The following is a 21,298-nucleotide window of genomic DNA, read 5'->3' on the forward strand; positions in this document are numbered from 1 at the left end:
TTGATCCCGGTGTCGACTATGAATGCCCCACAATTCTCCAATTTTGCAAATCTCTCAAAACATGGCTCTTTCAACAACACATGACCATGGACTAATTCCAATGGACTCAAATACCACACACAGACCTCACAGTACTGCGCTACTGCTAAAAGATGGCAGCCCAAAGACTGGCTACTCACACTCTGTACAGTGCTCCGCTACTCTCAAACCAGGTTTGCGCTTTAAACAATAAAAAAAATATATATTTATTGTTTTTTTAGGCAGGTACCCACTACAATTACTGTATCGTAAGTGGACCTTTGCATGCAATTTACAAGCTCTGACAAAATGAGTTCCTTTATTTTTAATATGGATAGAATCATCACCCTCACAATCAGTGTGAGCCAATTTTGACATGTAATATGATTAATGGGAAGCCAACCTTCTTTGTTGTGGTCTCTTGGTATACAAGTATTCCCTTGATATGTGTCCAATCTTGTTTTCATGCCACTAAATGGTATCAGGAATAATTATCCTACTATGATATACTGTTTTCATGGAGTTGTAGTGTAATTTGCTAGTAGCATGCAGTACAATATCTGCTGCCAATTCACAAGCCACATTCTTTGCTGGACATGTGATCATAAACATTCACAGATATATCGATTGTGTCGAGCGTTACACGAAGTGAAAGAATTGCACGGACCCAATCTGCGAGTATTACCTCTTCTTCATTATTTTAGCATACCAATCGTTCTCTTTCTTCGTTCCTCCCCTACCTCTTCCCCTCCGCTTTTTCCTGTGTCTTCCTGCTGCCTTCTCCTCACATCCCTTTCGCCCTGATAGACTCATGGGAGTTGACGCGTGTCAGACAGGATCTGTCTGAATATTAACCATGTGGAAGAGGGAACATGACAATATCTAATTATATATTATCACTGCTTCCTGTTTGCCTCTCTTTTTCACCACTTAGCAAGCCCCGCCCACCTGGTACCTTCCTGTTTGCCGCTCCTTTTCCCTACTTAAGGAGCCCTCCAGCCTCTTTTCCCTTGCAGATGGGGAGCAGGTGCAAGTGGATCTAGGTCACCTGGCCTAAGCCCCGCCCACCTGGTGCCTTCCTGCCTGCCGCTATTTTTTCACCACTTAGCAAGCCCCGTCCACCTGGTGCCTTCCTGTTTGCTGCTCTTTTTCCCTACTTAAGGAGCCCTCCAGCCTCTTTTCCTTTGCAGATGGGGAGCAGGTGCAAGTGGATCTAGGTCACCTGGCCTAAGCCCCGCCCACGTGGTGCCTTCCTGCTTGCTGCTCTTTTTCACCACTTAGCAAGCCCCGCCCACCTGGTGCCTTCCTGTTTGCCGCTCTTTTTCACCACTTAGCAAGCCCTGCCCACCTGGTGCCTTCCTGTTTGCCACTCCTTTTCCCTACTTAAGGAGCCCCCAGCCTCTTTTCCTTTGCAAATGGGGAGCAGGTGCAAGTTGATCTAGGTCACCTGGCCTAAGCCCCGCACACCTCGTGCCTTCCTGTTTGCCTCTCTTTTTCACCACTTAGCAAGCCCCGCCCACCTGGTGCCTTCCTGTTTGCCGCTCTTTTTCACCACTTGGCAAGCCCCACCCACCTGGTGACTTCCTGTTTGCAGCTCTTTTTCCCTACTTTAGGAGCCCTCCAGCCTCTTTTCCTTTGCAGATGGGGAGCAGGTACAAGTGGATCTAGGTCACCTGGCCTTAGCCCCGCCTACCTGGTGCCTTCCTGTTTGCCGCTCTTTTTCACCACTTGGCAAGCCCTGCCCACCTGGTGCCTTCCTGTTTGCCGCTCTTTTTCACCACTTAGCAAGCCCCGCCCACCTGGTGCCTTCCTGTTTGCCGCTCTTTTTCACCACTTAGCAAGCCCCGCCCACCTGGTACCTTCCTGTTTGCCGCTCCTTTTCCCCACTTAAGGAGCCCTCCAGCCTCTATTCCTTTGCAGATGGGGAGCAGGTGCAAGTGGATCTAGGTCACCTGGCCTTAGCCCCGCCCACCTGGTGTCTTCCTGCCTGCTGCTCTTTTTCACCACTTAGCAAGCCCCGCCCACCTGGTGCCTTCCTGTTTGCCGCTCTTTTTCCTACTTAAGGAGCCCTCCAGCCTCTTTTCCTTTGCAGATGGGGAGCAGGTGCAAGTGGATCTAAGTCACCTGGCCTAAGCCCCGCCCACCTGGTGCCTTCCTGTTTGCTGCTCTTTTTCACCACTTAGCAAGCACCACCCACCTTCTTAGCCCTGCCTCTTCCTTCCTGCTCCTAACTATTAGGTCAAGGGCGTGTCTCGCCTGGGCGTCCTAAGCGAAGGACAGACGAAGAAAAGGGGAATTCCTGTTTGGACCTGTTCAGACCAGGAGGACCCAGGGCCCGACCCCCTGCTCAGACAGCAGGTAGGCATGCACCAACATATGTTACTCCCTCTGGTCCCCCTGTGATGTTCCCTTGTGCCCCCCCCATTCTCGCACACAGGTGTTGCCTATTTTGCTTGATTCTTCTACCCTGCTCCCCCCTCACCCCACTCAAGCCTATTTCTGCAGGAGTCTGTCCTGATACATTCTGGTTTCACCATCACCGTCTTGTGGACAATGCTGGATTTGACTTTTATGGACTTCATTCTTTCATGGTGCGTCACCCTTTCTCAACTCTCATGTTCAACTTCTTTTGCATCTTGTACTCATGGTGGCCCTGAATCATGCTGTTCCCATCTTCATCTTGTATCCTGGCTTGCAACATTATGTGTTACTACTGACTTCTGCAATTGTATTCACTCTGCCCTCTTGCTTCTCCACTCTTTTGACTGCTAACTCTCTGTTCTCTCCTCCTTTCCCTTCTCCCTTTTCCTATCTCCTCCCCTTACTTTCTTCTATGCACTTACTCTATCAGAATTGTGCCGGGACCTAGTATGATAGCAACCTCGTCTGTCTCCTCCTCCCTCCCCTTACTGTTTTTTTCCTCCCCAACTCCCCCCCCCCAGCACTATCTGAAATGTCATCAGGCCTAATATGATAGTCGCTTGTTTTGTTCCTCCCCTACCTTTCTGCACCCCTCTCCCTCACCTCTTGTTTTTTTCCGGCTCTACCAGAAATGTCGTCAGGCCTAGTACGGTAGTCGCCTGTCTGTTTCCATTTCCTTCCCACTCTCCCCCTCCCTTCCTTATCTATGTTTTAGCGCTTGCACTATCTGAAATGTCGTCAGGCCGAGTACGATAGTTAATTTCACATCCTTACTGTTCATGGGCTGTAAGAATGTCATTGTTTTTTCCCTTGTTCCCTCCCTTGCCTTGAAGCGCTTTGAAACACATTGTGTATAGGCGCTATATAAATAAACTATCATATCATAATAATGTCGGTCATGAATCTATCATCCAAACCTACATCTGTATACATTTATTTTGAGGAATCTCTAGTACATAGGATCATTTTGCAAAGATTGTAGCAGTGGGTTGGTTTGGGCATAAACGGCGGCCAACTCAATAACCTAACAGAAGTTCTGCCATTTTCCACATCCTGATCTACATACAAATAAAAGAAATACTGTTTTTAAAGAGGTAGTCATGTAAAATGTTTCCATTTAAATGTCATATTTATGAAGAGATTCTTCTGTATGCAGTCTGGACAAAGTATTTTTCCCCAAATGTGACGAATCCTTGGATCTCATCACTGCTTCTGTAGGGGGAGCACCTTCCCATGAGGCCAGGAAGGTGAGGCCGCTAATCGATAGTCTCCCCTCGCGGTGGTCCTCTGCGGGTAGCTCTTTTGACGACTATCTGGGGAAAACACAGTATCCACCTAACACCTACACATCTCCTTCGCCCCCACTCTCTACACCCCACCCTGCTATCCCATATACTTCTCTAAGATGCATAAAGTAGAAAAGAGTGAGATGAGGAAGAATAGGTATTTCTATCATTAAGATCCAAGCCAAGAAAGTGTGATGAGAAAGAGTTGCGGATACGCAGGGATCAATCAGAGGAACTTGCGTGAACGGTCTAGTTTCCAACTACAGACCATACTGGAAACCGACATAAAAACTGACACGGGATTCACCCGAAAGGTTGATCCTCCCTGGCATGGCAGACGCTCACCGCGGATACCCAAAGCGGAAGACCAGAACGCCGGAAGGCAAGAAGCAAGGTGTCTCAGGGAAACACAAAGAGATGGTCTGGCAGAGGGAGACACGCCAAACAGGGTCAGAAGCCGCAGAGCCGCTGCAGCCTCCTGGAAAGAGCTGCAGAGTGCCGGCTAGCAGGAGAGAGACACAGCAAAGCCCATGAGTGACCAGAGGGCTGCAGCCATAACCCTAAAGTTACCTGGGTGCTGAGCCTATGGTTAGGTGTCCCCAGAGGGTGCAAGGAGCCCTAAAGACAACAATGCATGGAAAGTGGGGGAAGAGGATAACCCCTAAGGGACATTAACAAGAATATGATTAAAACACTATTACAAAGAATTGGGCCTGGGACCCTTACAGGAGAAGGACATATCACGTAATAAAGTTACCTGATCCTCTTCGTGATAGTTTTTCTATTTCAATGAATGAGTTTGGCAAAAGAAAACAAGTGGGACAAGACCTACACTTGAAGTTATTCTGCACCAGTTATTTGTCTAGGTGTGTTTTTGCCTTACACATCCACTAATATTGTTAACCGGTTTCGGTGCAATACAAATAATTAATACCGCGGATCAAAGGCGCTGGGTGTTGGCGGCACGCTCCTTACTGAATTGCTGTTTGTCCCTGGAGGGCCACCATACCTAAGGCCATGCCCCCCTGCCTACTTCCTCCCAAGACGCAAGCCCGGCAGGTTGAAGCCCGCAGGTCAAGGGCACGGGGTGTTTGTGGATCCGTGGGGGGGCCAGACAGACTGGCCAACAATGACCTGGACCTGGTCTGTACTTTGAGCTTCTAAGGTGAGCAAAAGCCAGCAAAAACTGCCATTCCTGCCATTCCTGGGAAGGGGGGGTCCAACCATTCTCCAACCTTTCTCCTGAGCGCACGAGGTCCTTTGCAGCAGCCCAGTCCCACAACAAAATCCTCATGCAGGGTGGCGAGGTGTGACTTCTTTTGTCTGTAACCCAATCCGGAAGGCATCTCCCTATCCGGCTTGCATAATGGTTGGCCCTCCCCGAGGTAATGACCCAAGAGTTATGGAGGAAGGAGATATTTCATCTCCCTTTTCCTCCCTCTACCTTTCCAAATCCTCACTTCTATCAACCTTACAGGGACCCTCGGTCCCATCGGGGGGTCCGGAAGTCAATCATGGGCAGAAGACAGAGGAGGGGCTTGTTGAGCAAAGCTCCGGTGGCTATGCAGGTAGAAGGCACCGCATGCCTATGCGTGGATGGAGCACCTGTCCAACTGCCTCCGGCCGCGCCATGCGCCAGAGAGGGAGATCTCGGGGCACCCACACCTAAGTCACCCAAGTTACCCTGCAAGACTGGACTACAGGTAGGAGCCTCAACACGGCTCTCCGGGACTATCTGTGGCATTGCTCCCTTCGCTCACTCTATCTCGGATCTGGCAAGCCCCTTTTTGGATGAATCGATGATTCCTGTAAATTTGTGAACCCCAAGAGGGGGTCTTGACTCAGTAGCCACAGCCGTCCTTCTGGACACCCTGGCCAATGGTTGCGAGAAGATCTCCAAGGGCTTCTCGAAACTGACTGGAGGGCATATCCCATTGGTACCACCTTTGGCCTCTCTACCAGTGTTAGCCCCTTTACATTCCTCTTTTGACCCAAATTCTGATTTATCAGCCCTGCTGATGTCATTGGTTCTCTCTGAGGATCGCTCCCCCCTTTCTCATGTGCCTATGCCTTCGATCTCTGGGGGTGCGGGTCCAGTGGGTTTGGGTACGGTAGTAAAGTCCAATCTCACATCTAGTATTGGGAGTGAGCCCACGCCTGATGCTCCCTCGGGAGCCCCATTATCCACAGTATCAGGTATCCCACCTAGATGCTCCTGTCATTACCTCCACTCTGAGATGGCTGAGCTAAAAAACTCCTACTTGTTTTGATTAATGGGTTGCTGGAGGTCAGGGGGAAGGGAGATGTGCGGAGGGGTGGAAGGAGCTCAGTGGTGGTTGGGCCAGGGGGGCCGAATTCTCACTCTGACAAAGGGCCACATCCCTCACATTTAAAAAAAAAAAACTATTTATTTCTTATTTTCAACAAGATTCAACAAACAACAGTATTAACATCATAGGTCATACAATCGCAAAATACACAATAGCGGAAAGCAAATACAGTAGAATTGCACACTATAATCCTGTATTCCACCATATCAAACTTTAAGAATAACCTAAAACCAAACTGGATGCATCAAACCAATAATAACAGACAAACAAGACTACACAAACAACCACTCAAACAACACAAATCCCCCCCCTATATGCATAATACCTAAAAGTAGATCATTTCACTCTACTCCATAACCCAACCTAACATCATCCATAAAGGTCAGTAAAGCTCTCCCACATTTCATCATAAAGGTCTTCCTTGTTTTGTTTACTAAACCTAGTTTTTTCAAATCTTGAGAAAGCTTTAACATCCAAAATCCACTCCTCCACTGTCGGCTTCTTCCGTGTCTTTCAGACCCTCAACACCTGCTTAGCCGCAACCAACAAAACTTTGCGCACCCCACACATTATCACCCAACTTACATCATGCCCACCACCATATAACAAGAAGATGACCGCTAAGGGATTGAGTGGGTAAACAATATTCCAGACCTGGTCGATCCTGTCAATAACCTCCCTCCCGAAACTCACCACCCTTTCACAATGCCACAAAATATGTAACAGAGTACCCTGTTCCTTCCCACAACCCCAACACAGATCATCACTAACTAATCCCAATTTGCACATGCGTACTGGAGTCCAATATATTCTACCCAATATCCTTTGATGTATGTAGCGCAATTGCAAATCCATTTTGGCTGTCGTCTGCACTCTCAAAATCTTTTCCCATTCTCTTGATGTTAGTTCCCTGCCCAACTCCTCTGTCCATGATAGCCTCAACTTTTCCCAGGTGGCCAACCATTGCCTATCCGGTTGCATAAACTGTATAAATGTAGACACTTTTTGAAATCCAATTTCTAATACATCAAAATTCTCTGGCTTTTTCAAAAATGGAGCATCTAACATATCTCTCCGTTCCGAGAGTAAAGTTACCAAAATATCATACCTTCCCAATTCCCTGTTCCTTAAACCAAATTTCTCAACTAAACTCTCAAAAGGTACTACCCCAGCATCCCTCCACACATCACCAATAGTTAAAACACCTCTCTGAATCCATCTTTTCCAATTCAGTACCTTATTATTAAACTGCAAACCAGGATTATGCCAAAGGGAAGCCTCTTCATAAAGATATAGACCTTGACCAGTTCCCACTATCCATGACGACAAGGCTTCTTTGGTAGCTAATACCGATTTCAAACACCGTACCTTCTTAGGTATTTTTCCAAAAGAAAACAAACTTCTAATTTCATAAGGCAAAAACCTCTGTATTTCAATTTGTACCCACCACGGCACCTGGTTCAGATCCTCACCAGAGTAATCAGACACTTACTTTAACAAAAAACCACTACCATAACTCTTCAATACTGGGTACCCAAAACCCCCATCTTTAACTTTCCGGACCATAATGTACCGGGGAATCTTGGCTCTCTTCCTAAATCCCCACAAAAAAATACCCTAACAATCTATCAATACGTGCAAATGCTCCCTTTGTAAAATGTAGAGGCAGAGATTGAACAACATACAAAACCTTTGGCAGCAGAATCATTTTAATAGCATTAATTTTACCCCAAAGAGTCAAATTAACACGCCCCCATCTCATAATATCCCGTCTAAGAACCTCAATAATTTTATCTACATTGCAACTCAGTAACTTTCTAAAATCTTGAGTAATATAAATACCCAAATATTTTACACTAGAAAATTCCCATTTACAGTTCCACCTTAGCAGATGTTCACATCCAGGCGAAGCCCTCACTGGAAATACCACCGTCTTATCCCAGTTGATCCGGTACCCAGATAGTTTACCCACCTCCTCAAAGACCTCCCTCAATACATGTCCCCATACAAAAGGATAATTCAAAATAACCACATCATCCGCATACGCCAGAGCCTTAACTTCCTCATTTTCCACAACAAACCCTCTGATACACCTCATCTGACATATATAAGCTAGCAAGGGCTCTAACACCAAATTAAATATCAGCAGCGACAAGGGGCAACCTTGGCGAGTGCCTCTAAACAATGAAAATGATGCTGAAAACGCCCCGTTCACCCACACCTTTGCCGATATGCCATTCTGAAGTGCTTGAATAGCCTTAATAAAGAAAGACCAAAGCCCAACTTTGACAGTGTATAATTCACAAAGCCCCAATTCATCCTATCAAAGGCCTTCTCAGCGTCTAAAAAAATCAACAAAATATCCTTTATCTCTGAGTCCGGTAATCTCAAAATATCCAACAGTGTTTGAATATTATCATATCCATACCTCTGCTCCATGAATCCTGTCTGAGATCGCTCTACTAACTCACCCATATATTTTTTAAGCCTTACTGTCAGAATTATTGTCAAAATGTTAAGGTCCATATTTAGTAAGGAGATAAGCCGATAATTATTGCACTTAGTAACATCCTTTCCAGGTTTCGGGATCACCGTGACTATTGCCTCCTTCATTGAATCACATAACCTCCCCTCCCTCAAAAAACAATTATATAATTCACACAAAATCGGTGCCAACGCCTCACTGAATTTTTGATAAAATTCCACAGTCAAACCATCCATCCCGGAGATTTACCTTTATTCATCTCCTCAATTACTGATAAAACCTCTAGAACAGTAATCGGGGCTTCCATAAAACATCTACCTTCCTGAGAAAGCACAGGGAGTGCAATTTTTCCAAAGAATCTATCAAAATCACCTATTTGTGGTGCAATATCCTCTGCATACTATTTAGCATAAAATGAACAGAAACATTCGCCAATTTTACCTTTCTTAATCTTCAAATTCCCAGATTCATCAACAACCTTTTGAACATACACCCTCTCTGAATAACTCTTCAATCTTCTTGCCAATAACTTTCCTGCCTTATCTCCTTGTTCCCAGTATTTATTTTTTCATGTAATAAAATCCCCTTTCAACTTGCGAGTCCACCTCATTTTTTAGTAATTCTTTAACATCTAAGATTTTGAGTCAAATATTCTCCTCTCGTGATAAAGCATAATCCCATTGTAAGTCTCCCAGTTCCTTTTCAAGCTCCGCCAATGTAGCCTCACCCACCCTACGGATCCTCGCAGTCCAATTCATCAGTTCCCCTCTAACAGAGGCCGTAAAGGCATCCCATACCACCATGCTGTCCGCCGTACCCTCATTCATCGCAAAGAAATTCGGTATAAAATTCAGTAATGCGTCAGTGGCATCTTGATTGTTTAACAGAAAAGATTTCAACCTCCATCTACTAGGTACCTGCCTTCCAGCAAGTGACAGTCAGTCAAACAACTTTATTCGGCCTGAAAAGGCCATCAAAGTACATTCTAAAAATACACTGCTAAAATATAATTACAATAGACAAGGCAAAAAGAAGGAGAGACAAACCCAAGCAAGAGCAAAAGGCTGCACCCTAACTTGGGTGCTGCCCGACAGTACATTTGACCCGAAATCAGGAGCCACCGTCCCTTTGACCCTCCCGTCTCCCAAACTGCCTCGGGCCCAGGGCAGTCAGATTAGCCCCTGAAAGGGGGCTGTTGCTTGGGGGAACACCCATGGGTCTCATACTAGCAGGAATGAGAGTAGAGCGGACCATGATACCAGATTCCCATGGGCGCCCTCGACCATTACATCTTTCCAAAACCTCCCTTGCCAAAGCTGCGTCCCCAAAGACCACTCTAACAGTGTCCGTTTTAGCTGCATATTTGGACAATCTAGAGCACTCCAACAAAGAGTCCATTGACACAAGCCCACACTGCCCTACAGCCCGTAGCCAGTGAAGACATTTATTCTGCAAGGCGTCCCTTGGTTCTCTTTTGTCCGTGGGTAATTTAGGGACTCCCTCGAGGAATACTGTGGAACTGCTGTGGCCTTGGCAAATAAAGTGCCCAGGCGTAGACCTCCCCCGCCCGAGGATTGACATACCAGTCCCCCTCCCCACAGAGCACATGTTACGCTGGACTCTCCCCGCAGAAATCTGTATTGGCGGTGGCTCAATAGCTGTAATCCCATTGAGCTCCCTCCGAGGGGGTAGCACTGGGGAATGGACCCCGCCTGAATGGCTCCTTTTAGACTGGGGGTTCTTATCCACGGGGGCTTGGGGCGGGCAGGGGTGCGAGGAATACGACCCTTGGTTGGAGACTGGGTTCGGACCCCCTGGCCCTATCCTGGCTGAGACCTCTCCTCTCCCCCCCGCACTACCCTCCCACCTGACCCCGAGCACCTCCTTGGTCAGAACCAATAGGAGGTTTTTGATCTCCACCAGCTCGGAGAGCAGGAGTTGGCACGGACAGCTAGGCAGGTCAGCACATGCAGTAGAAGATAGGACTTGCGAACACTGGGCTCCAGTTGAGGGGGGGGTCAGGAGCCCGGAGAGAGCTGATCCGTAAAGAGGGGCTGACCCCCATAGGGGCAGCAGGCGTGAGCACGCTCCCATTGCAGGAAGGGGGGTTAGGTTTCACTCTCTTGCCCAAATCAGAGTTGCCCACCCCCCTTAGGGCAGAAGACAGAGGAGCTGAAGCAGAAGCAGACAGTGGATGGTCTTCAGGGAGAACAACTGTCGACTGCGGAATTGATAGAACAGGGTTCAGACCAGAGGGTGGGTGCGGAGGTTCCAGCGGTGGGGCCAATACAATGTGCCCTTTTGGCAGCTTTAAGATGCCCAAAGAGATCCTCTCACATCCAGTGGCTAGAGTGTCCAGAAGAACAGCGGTGGCTGCACAGTCAAGGCCCCCTCCAGGGGTTAAGAGGTTGACCGAGGGCACATTTTCATCCAAAAATTGGCTTAGCTGGGCAGGAATGGGTCGAGGAGATGAAACAAGACCCCATGTGGTCCCAGAGGAACGTAGAGAGGCTGTGGGGCTGTGGATACTTGGTAGAGGGGTCCAGGGCAACTTGTGTGCAGGGCCCCGACCACTGGGCATAGTTGGTCGGGTATGCCCTTCATTCACAAGTGGACTCCCAATGCAGACTTCAGTACCTTGCATGACCCCGGGTGCTTTATGTGGCAACTCCCCCCCTCCCCCCCCCCCCCCCAAGTCTTCTCACCAAAATTTTCGGTGCTCCACAGGGGCCAAGGGGCCTTGTATGCTGGATAAAAGGGTGGATTTGGAGAGGTGGAGGGGGGTGAGAGATCCCCCTCTGCCATGGGAGACCGACCATCTTGCAATAAGGGATGTTTTGGGGGTCAAAAGCCAGAATACAAAATAAATAAGGAATCTCACCTTACCCCTAGCCCCCGTGCACGCAGTGCTAGGGACAGTCTGCTTCTGCGCCGATTCTTGTGCCAAATGTTGGGTCCAGATGCAAGGTGTGTGATGTTGGGTGCAAGGTGCTCCACACCGTCTGGGCGCGAACACCCAGGCGGGAGCAAACACCCGCGCCCTTTCCTCCCGCAGGCTTCCACCCTCGCGGGCTATGGCGGCAGCTTTAGACGTGCAGGGGGTGGGGCCAAGCAGCAGACAGCCTCCTCAGCTCCAGGTCCTCGGAGCAAACACCTGCGCCCTTTCCTCCCCGGGCAAGTAACATGAACTTAGCCATAACCATTGAGTGGTCTGGAAGGTGTCGTTCTCCCATAGACACCTCTTTAACATTTTCAATCAGCTTATCCGACACTAATATGTAGTCAAGCCTAGAATAATAATTATGCACCGGTGAATAAAATGAGAACTCCCTATCCCTCCAATGAAAATGTCTCCATACATCTACCAAATCATATACTTCCAAAAAATTTCGAAACTCTTTACTCGATTTCTGTCCGGTAAATTTACACCGAGGACCTATCCATTTTGGGGTCAATCACACAATTAAAATCTCCTCCCAAAACAATCATTTCACCTCCCATATCACAAAGCATCCTCTTCAACGAGTCAAAAAAGGCCCCCCACCTGCACATGGCCCATATATAGATCCCACTGTTAACAACATGCCCTCACATTTAAGATCAATAAGTATGATACGCCCCTCACCATCCATACTCATCTCAACACAGGCATCTAAACCTTTCTTCAACAAAATTCCAACACCCCGGGAGTTAGAGGAGTAGCAATTTAATTCAAGATATACAAAGGTTTTCTTAGTTAGTGAATCACCAGTACCATCAATTAAATGTGTTTCTTGCAAAACTGCCTCATTCATTTTCTCCCGCCAAAGTTTAGTCAGCATCTTCTTTCTCTTTCGCACACAGTTCAACCCTTTCACATTCCAAGTACACAATGAAACAGGCCGCTTCATAACTCACCAAAACACTACATATCATCACATACACTCATAGACTATCAATAATTCACAAACTTTCCATTAAACACTATGAAAAATATCAAGTCCCAGAACCTTCACCAAAACCAACAAGCTCCTGCATCAAGCCCTCCACTATTATTTATGAAGCAAAAAGAGGAAAAAACCCTCCCTGTATGTCAAAAGAAGTTCAAACTAAAACATATAAACCCAAGACATAGAACAACATATCCAAACCACCAATAAAGAGCCATCTAACTGATGCACACAAACAAGTCCTAACCATGTACACCCCAATATCTAAAAGCCAACATATAAATATTTAAAGATTAAGAGCATTTAAAAATTACAGTTATACCCTCACGGAATTAAAGGTATAAGCACTAAACATTTCCACCAAACACCAACACTGCAGTAAGAACAAGCGACAGCAACCATCCTAAATCTGCATGGGCAAACAGGAATAAATAAAAAACAAAATCAGAAGCATACTCTAACAAAAATGAGTCCACAATATAAAGCAGTTGCTCCAACCACCTCCTCTCCGTCATTGCCATTGCCTGGTTGTTCATTCTTCAATCATTGATTCTCAGTTCCCTATAGAGAACGCCAATCCCTTCGCTGCTCTTCCTACAGGGACCGAGTGTGAAGTAAAAGATGCAATAACTCAAACATCATGTTCGACCAAAACTCTGCACAGCCTGCATACACCTCTCTTCACTGCCATGGCCATTGAGCACATATTTTCCACCAAGTAAGCCATGATAAGCAGAGTAGAATCCGCAAAATCTCTCTCCACTGTAGGACTCCATCCAGAGGCTTAAAATGTCCCCAGAACAGTATAGTATATAACTGTAACATGAACCTTCAAACAGTGGATGGTGTATTCAATGTCATTAGCTTGCTGACATACCAACTTTCAACCAGCACTTTCACATATAAATAAAGGTCCGCATGAGGCACTTCTTGGATGGAATGCATGCTGAAGCCATGCATGCATCAGTCCGCACACTAGCACATACCAGGGTGTCCCACTGCACAGCGGGGGGGAAGAAGAACCACGTGACTGCCCACAATGTCCCGATCGAGCACAGTGACCTTCTTGCACATATAGTAGGGCTGTACTAGGATCTCACATATTAATCTTGAGTTGACAAAAGTGACATGTAAACTCCATGAACGAAGTCTGAGCCCAGCATCATAATTGTCAAATGCCAATGAAACTCAAATGCTGGCGTTAGGTTTGTTTCAACAAAGAAGTGCATCGCCAACCAGCGGACTAAAGGCGTTTCCCCCCTCCACACGGGAATATCACAGAGATCCTATGGAATTCAGTACTATTGTGGATGTTGAGACAAGCCCCAGTGGATGCCGGAGCGTGCATGACTTGGGGAGTCTCCGTGGTATTTACCATCACCACCACCATGTCTGCCTTCTTAGATGTGTCATGTGGTTGCTGGAGCATCATGGCAATGTCTGCATGGTTCCCTCCTTTCTGTATTTAGCCATACTTCATGCTTCTTCGCCAAAATCTCCTCAATGTAAAAGTAGCTCCATCTCAGAAGACAAACCGCACCAAGGACACCGGATAACCACTAATCAACCTTAACTCTCGTAAGTCTTCCAAGTGTATCCTGAGTTCCCCGCACCCCTTTTGCAGAACATGTTTTCCGTATACAAATTGCCACTTCATATACATTTTTTTTTTTACTCCACACTCCCCTTATTATATAATCCGTATCACAAATTATTCCTGCGACTTGGAGACATGAAACGAGGGCAGATTGGGAAACAGCCCATTCGATAACAGCGTGCTAACAGCACCACATCTACCATGGTAACCACAATAAACCTCGGATTGCTGCCCATAGCAAAGAAAGTCGATGCGCGTGATAATGTAACCTGATGTAAGTGAATGTTGTGTTTATTCAACTTTGAAGTAACTGCATATGAATAACTCAGTACCAAACGTAGCAGTTCATCGTAATTCAAAAGGTAAGCACAACCCGCCCACTGCAGGTGCACAGAGGCAGTCAGATGCGTCAAGATGCACGTGTTGTCAATGTTGTTAGTTCATAATGAGGGCTGCAGTGTTCGATCGTGTGCACCCCATACATCCAAGTCCTGCAGCCGCCAGTATTCTCCCGTGCAGGGGAGAGGCAGGAACCGCACAGCTGTCCACAACCCTCATCCACCATACCTGATGACCGTGTGCCTTCCTCATTGAGACTGCGCCACTACCTCATTGCGCCGCCATTTCCACCGTCAAAACAATCCAGGCAATGGTGTTCCGTGCACCAACAAAAAAAAAAATCCATTCTTCCTACCTAAACAACGTGCTCCTTACTCGAACATTCATGAAATGAAGTTTCCAGCGTCCCGTGCACACGATATAAACAAAACACAACTCCAACAGTTTTTTTTAACTGTAAAACATCAATAATGAATCCAAAGGCAATAAGTCAAATAAAGTCAATAAAATAAAAATAAAACATCCAATGGTAGTATATCAAGACGAAATCTTTTTTTTATCTCTTCTTCTTTGTTGTTTTCAGATTTATAGATGAAGTTGAAGCTTCCATAGGCTCACAATCCACATCAGTAAAATCGGATAAGAAAGCCTCTGCACTCCTATGATCAGGAAAAGAATGTAATTGACCATCCACACCCACATGGAAAATTGCTGGATAAATCATATAATACTTCAGTTTCTTGAGTCGTGCCTTTTCTTTAGCCACTCCAAAACATTTTCTTTTTTCCATGATATCTCCACTGAGGTCAGCAAATATCATATTTTTGTTCCCTCCCCATGCTAGGACTCCAATTTCACGAGATTTCCTCAGCATTAGCTCTCTCATTGGGAATCTTAAAAATGTAACAATAAAATGTCTAGTGCGCTGACCTAAGGCAGGTTTCTTACCAAGAGACCTGTGAGCTCTCTCAATGTCCAGTGGTGTCTTAGGTTCCAAATGTAGTAGGGAGGCCAGTGTCTTTTCCAAAAGGAGATTGGATTCCCTCTCTCTGCATTTTCAGGAATTCCTGCAATCCTGATGTTATTTCTCCTTGAGAAATGTTCCTACTCAGACAGGTTGATCAATAGCTTCTCATTATTAATCTCCAATTGCCTCACTTGATCAGCCAAACGCAGTGTCTTGTCATCCATCAGATTAAGATGATCTTCAACAGCAGTTACCTTGACAGTAAGGTCCATAAACATCTCCTCTGCCTTTATCTGCCTTGATTTGATGTCTGTAACATCCAATGTCAATTCTGTAAGCAGATCCAAAATCTTGTCATCTCTCTTCTCCTCCTCACCCTTCTGTCTTTTGGCAGGCTGTATAGTGTCAGCAGGTTCAGGAAGCTCTGCCATATTGATTAGGATAAGTATTTCAGCAGGCACAGGAGCTTAGCCCCTAAGCTGCCATCTCTGAGGCTGACAGTTGCAGAGTCAATCAGAGGTGGCTCTTCCCCCAGTGCCACCTTCACGAAGGTAGATCCTAGGGACCCTAGCCCTGGGGGCCATTCTCTCACAATCGTGGGCCATCATCGGGAGCGCCAAGGGAAATATGTGTTCAGTGGGAAGGAGGGAAATTGCTCCAATTTCGGGTCAGGGGAGGCTCTTGTTGGGGCGTCACTCCCCGGATGGCTGTGACCGTTCAACTGTGTTTCTTCATGGAGTCCCAAAACTATCTACTGCCTCTAGAGAACCAAGGGATGCCCTCTGGAACAAATGCCTTCATTGGTTGCGGTCTGTTGGGGAATGTGGGTTTGTGTCCGGGGGTTCTTTGCTGGATTGTATCAGACTGTCCAGACTTTCAGCCATTACGGATGTTGCCAAGGTGATCTTTGGTGACACCCTTTCGGCAAGGGCCATTGCGGAAAAATGTAATGGCCCCGGGTGGACAAGGAAAAGTCATATTATGGCCAGCTTACTCCCTATCCCTGCCCTCGTGTGTTCCATAGGAGATCTCCCCAGCAATAATCCCCTTTCAGGGGCAAACTTGACTGCCTTGGGACCAAGGTGCTACAGGGGTTTCCGGAGGCAAAGGATCAGTGGTACATGATCTTTGGACTATATGTTTGCTCGGGGGTATTTTTGGATGGTGTAGCATTCTGCGGGACTTTTCTGTTCTTCTTTTTTTCACCATGTTGAATATAACTATGTATTAGTATTGTTTTTTAGGATGCACGTTGAGGGCCTTTTTGGGCGAATAAAGTTGTTTGACTGACTAATTCCACCTTCGTCAGGATCGCAGGTTCATTCTATAATCATTGAAACTCATTGAGTTTCTATTCAGTTGCCACAACAATAATTCCACAGTATGGTTTCTTTGTGCTCTGGGGAATGCACACTCTGTTAGGGACAAGACATGAACAGACACAAAATGGTACTCTATTAGGAAAAATAACTAACTATGTCAGGGTTCAAAGATATGATGCATTTCTTGGTGGATCACGAGAGAGCAAAAGAAGAGAGTAGTTTCTGTTGTCAGTTTCAATTCAACCTCACCATGTTTTGTTTCTCTGGGGCATCACCTGCAACATTTTCTCTGTTGTGCATTGGAGAATTTCCATTTTATTTGAATATTTCTGGGTCCCCTTCTCCTGTATCCTGTGTAGGAAGAGACCCCACACAGTAATATGGTAGTAAAATTGACTCTGCAGGTAAGGAGCATGCTTGTAGTCACACCGCAGCACTGATTTCGAATAATGCAGTGAACGGAACCAGTGAAGCATGCTGGTAATGCATTGTTGTGCGGCAAAAACTGAAACCTGGTATTAAGTCTTACTGTACACGTGAATTGTGTAGCTCCTTGCGCCAAGGCTCTCCAGTAGTTATTTTAGCCATTCTGCCGGGGCTTATATGTACCATGGCAACTCGTGATTATGTGATTGCGCGAGTGCTAAGAAATCCTAGATGCCTAGATGCCTGCCGGGCACCATCTATAACTAGTGTCATGTTTCATGGACCTCAATGTCAATGGCCATTAGTTGTGTTATCCCTAATTTGATTGAAGAAAAACATAGTCAAGGGCCTAGTGCCCAGAACAAGTTGAGGAGAGCCAGAGACAGGCTAAGGGGGTCAGGGACCCACACAAAAGTGAAAGAAGCTACAGAACAAGTTGGGGAGCCCCTGAGACAACCCAGAGGGTCCTGGGACTTATGTCAGAAAGAAAGATGCAAACCTCACAAAAGAAAAACACACGGGTTAAGGTCCCATACAAGAATGAAGAAACACATAGTCAAGGGGCTGTGGCCCAGAGCACGTCAAGGAGAGCCAGACACAACCCTGAGGGGACTTGGGACTCATGAGAGAAAGAAAGCGAGATGCTAGAAGCTGGAAAATGGGTCAAATACCCACTACTAAAGGAAGAGACATTTTCTGGAACTCCAAGCCATAAAGTCAAGTCTGGCAGGATAGTGCACCAGACTCGAGGCTACAATCTTTGAGTTGGAGAAAGAACAAGTGGAAAGGAGTCAACCCCTTTTTACTTGGGAAATATATCTTGAGATACAAAGGTCTCCAGTTAAGTCCGGCTGGTTAGTGAACCAGACTTAATAACACATTTGTGAACTGAAGATAAGAACACAGGGTAGAGACTCCCCCTTTGATACTTGGGAGCTGTGTTTAAAGAGACACTATAAGAAGGTCTACAGTTAATTTTGGCAGGATAGTGAACCAGACTTAATATTCTGTTTGCAAACTGAAGACAGGAATAAGGGGAAGAGACGCTCCTCCTTTTATACTTGGGAACATTGTGTTTTCTCATTAAGAATTAAACATTATAAGTCTTCATCCAGAACAATGGGAGTCTTCCTCTGGATCAAGAAGTCACCCAGTTTTTCCTTAGTTAGTTCAGTGTAAGGGACATAAATAGGTTTGGACAAAGGCTGTTGGACATTTTACTTTACAAGAAATCCTGACAGCCAACAAGCATACCATCACTATGTCAGACCCGTACTTCTGCACCCTTAAAGGTGATCACTGTCACTCCCGTGCGCCATTTTTATTTTTGGCCCTGTTACCATTGGGATGGTTAACAACCGCTCTTCTTTTAATGCCCCCTCCTATTCCTTTACGCCTGAGTCTCTGGTATTTGAACGGCAGGTGCTTGCGGAGGTTAATAAATTGGAAGGTCAGGAGAGGTCCCTTAACTCCAATTTCAATAGTGCCCAGAGAGCTTTGACCATGAAACTGGCTAAGGACAAATCTTTAGTTATTAGTCGAGCAGACAAAGGTGGGGCTATTGTCCTGATGAATCGTTGTGACTACATCACTGAATGTGAGAGATTGCTAGCTGATGAGACGTGTTATATACATCTCTCACGCCTCTCAGAGGATCCCTCCATAGAGTTGATGGAGGTCATAAAAGAAAAAGTTGCATGTGCTTTTGAATCTGAAATGATTAGCATACATGAGTACGAATATCTTACAAGGCAACAAGGGAGACTTCCAGTATTTTACATTTTATCCAAAATACATAAGGATTTGGTACATCCCCCTGGGCGTCCCATTGTGTCTGGAGTTGACTCTATTTTGGAACCATTGTCCAAATATGTTGACTTTTACTTAAGACCTATTGTCCTCAAGATGCAGAGCTATCTCAGAGACACTACTGATGCGATCACCAAGATAGAGAATTTAGCTTTTGTGCCGGGTCATTCCTTACTCATAAGTCTGAACATTCAATCACTGTATACGATGATTCCCCAGAAAGCGACCCTAGACGTGATTGAAGAGATGTTGTTAGGCAGAGAAGACGGACGCCCCATGAGTAACGGTTTCATTTTATGGTGTACCGAATTCGTACTAACTCAAAACTTCTTCCAGTTTCAGCTGAGGTTTTTCCAACAAATTGAGGGTACTGCAATGGGGGCAGCCATGGCCCCCAATTTGGCTAACCTGTATATCAATTTTTTTGAGAAGTCTGTCATATATCGTGCCACCAACCCATTTGGCCATCTATTGAGGAAGTGGCTATGTTATATTGACAATGTTATAATTGTGTGGGATGGTTCTCTGGAAGAAGCTAATAGTTATGTGGACTATTTGAACCAACAAAACCGGTTCTTGAAATTTACTAAATCCATCAGCGATAGTGAAATTACTTTTTTTGACATCACCATTTTCCACTCCATGGCGGTGTTGAAAGTCAAACCGTATAGTAAGATCACTGATAAAAACGCTTTGCTCAACTATAGCAGTCATCATGCTAAACACATGAAAATGAATTTTCCCTTTGGACAATTCCTGAGGTTAAAAAGGAATAGTAGTTTCAAGGAAGACTATAGTAAGAGCGCAAATATTTTGACACAGAAAGTGTTGACCAAGGGTTATCCTTCGCGAGTGATCAGGAATGCTTTCAAGAGGGCTTACAACAATAACCTGGAAGCTTTGTTGGAAAAAACCCAAAAAGAGGCCAGAGAGATTGGGACGGTGTTTGTCAATACTTACTCCAACTTATCGTATAAGATTAAAACTATCATTAAGAAAACCTGGAAAAAAGCTTACCATGGCAAAGAAGTCCTACTGCCGTTGGTCGCTTTCAAGAAGCTTACGGAACATGTTGGTTAGAAACGATTTAACAGATTCCCAGATTAAGCAGACACGACAAACCACGTTGTGGGGTTTACCAGATGTGAAGTGACATTTTCTGTGCGGCCAATGTAGTATCTGTGGGCAAACAGAAGAGAAAAGAACTATTCAAATTCTACCAGACTTGGTGTGGAATCTCAATGAAATGAATAATTGCAATACTCAGAATGTCATTTATTTGATTACGTGCCCTTGTGGCCTACATTATGTAAGTAAGACAAACAGAAAATACCAGGTTTGCATTGTTGGACACCATAGCTGCATTAAGAACAAAGTAATCACAGCTCTACTGGTGAAGCATTTTTTGGAAAAGGACCATGCACACACAGATTTTACGTGGCTGATATTAAAAAATATCCATGGGATCAGTAAGCAAGAGATTGACCGCAAATTGCTTAATTTTGAGTGAAAAATAATCTTCAAACTACGGAGCCATATAGTGGGTTTGAACGAGGGTATTGATTGGCATTGTGTGAACCTAATAATATGATTTTCATTTTTTGGGGATGTTTAAGTTATCGCATCTGTAATATAGCTAATTGATGGTTGTGTTCTGTAGTAGTGGCCATATGAATTAATCAAGCCAGTGTCTATCCGACTGTTATTTACGCTGACATGGTTTATCTGTCCCCCTTGCTTAAGTCTAGGATGAGGAGTGTATCATAAACATGTGGCCAATTACTATTTTGAGATTTTACAGCAATTGGATAAGTGCATGCCCAACATGATAATTCACACAATTCAATGTTAGATGGATAGGGCTCGCATTGGATCTGTGACCACTAATTAATGTATTTAGGGATGTTTGAAGGACATGTATTTACCAGTTGTAAATGGCGATTTTTCCAGAGAACACTGGGATATTGACATTGGATGTGATTGATTGGACCTTTGTTGTGGTTACTAGTGTGCCTCTCCACTATTTCATAATGGGGAGGTGAACTAATTTAAAAGTTGTGGTGAGAATATAGAATATATATGTGAGCCTAAATATGCTTGATTAAGTTAAAAGTGTGTCCTAATGTCTGTGATACAGCTGCAAGTTATATACTAAACATTCATGCTTTTTCGTACCTATATGGCTCCAGTTTCTGTTTTATAGGTTTTTTTAACACGTGATAAGGCTTGAAACAGTTAACGCCCCCTTTGTTCAGGTCATGGGATGATTTGTGCCTCTTCTGCGCTCCCACTTAGATGGCCGCGTGGTGGTGTTTCTATTGTAGTCCTTCTTTAGTGTCTATCATCCACTTTCTGCCCCTAGGGTTGAG

General features: G+C 45.4%; 1 long non-coding RNA gene across 1 annotated transcript in view; it reads right to left on the reverse strand.

Annotated features, from left to right (window-relative positions):
- Positions 1-14,720, reverse strand: part of LOC138513497 (uncharacterized) — a 388,434-nt gene extending 373,714 nt beyond the window's left edge. The window contains exon 1 of the long non-coding RNA XR_011281765.1: positions 14,634-14,720. This is a non-coding gene — a long non-coding RNA (uncharacterized lncRNA). The remainder of the gene's footprint in view (positions 1-14,633) is intronic.
- Positions 14,721-21,298: the final 6,578 nt, after the last annotated feature.

This window comes from Ambystoma mexicanum, chromosome 12 (assembly GCF_040938575.1).
Source record: "Ambystoma mexicanum isolate Mex_15411 chromosome 12, UKY_AmexF1_1, whole genome shotgun sequence".
Lineage (NCBI taxonomy): Eukaryota > Metazoa > Chordata > Amphibia > Caudata > Ambystomatidae > Ambystoma > Ambystoma mexicanum.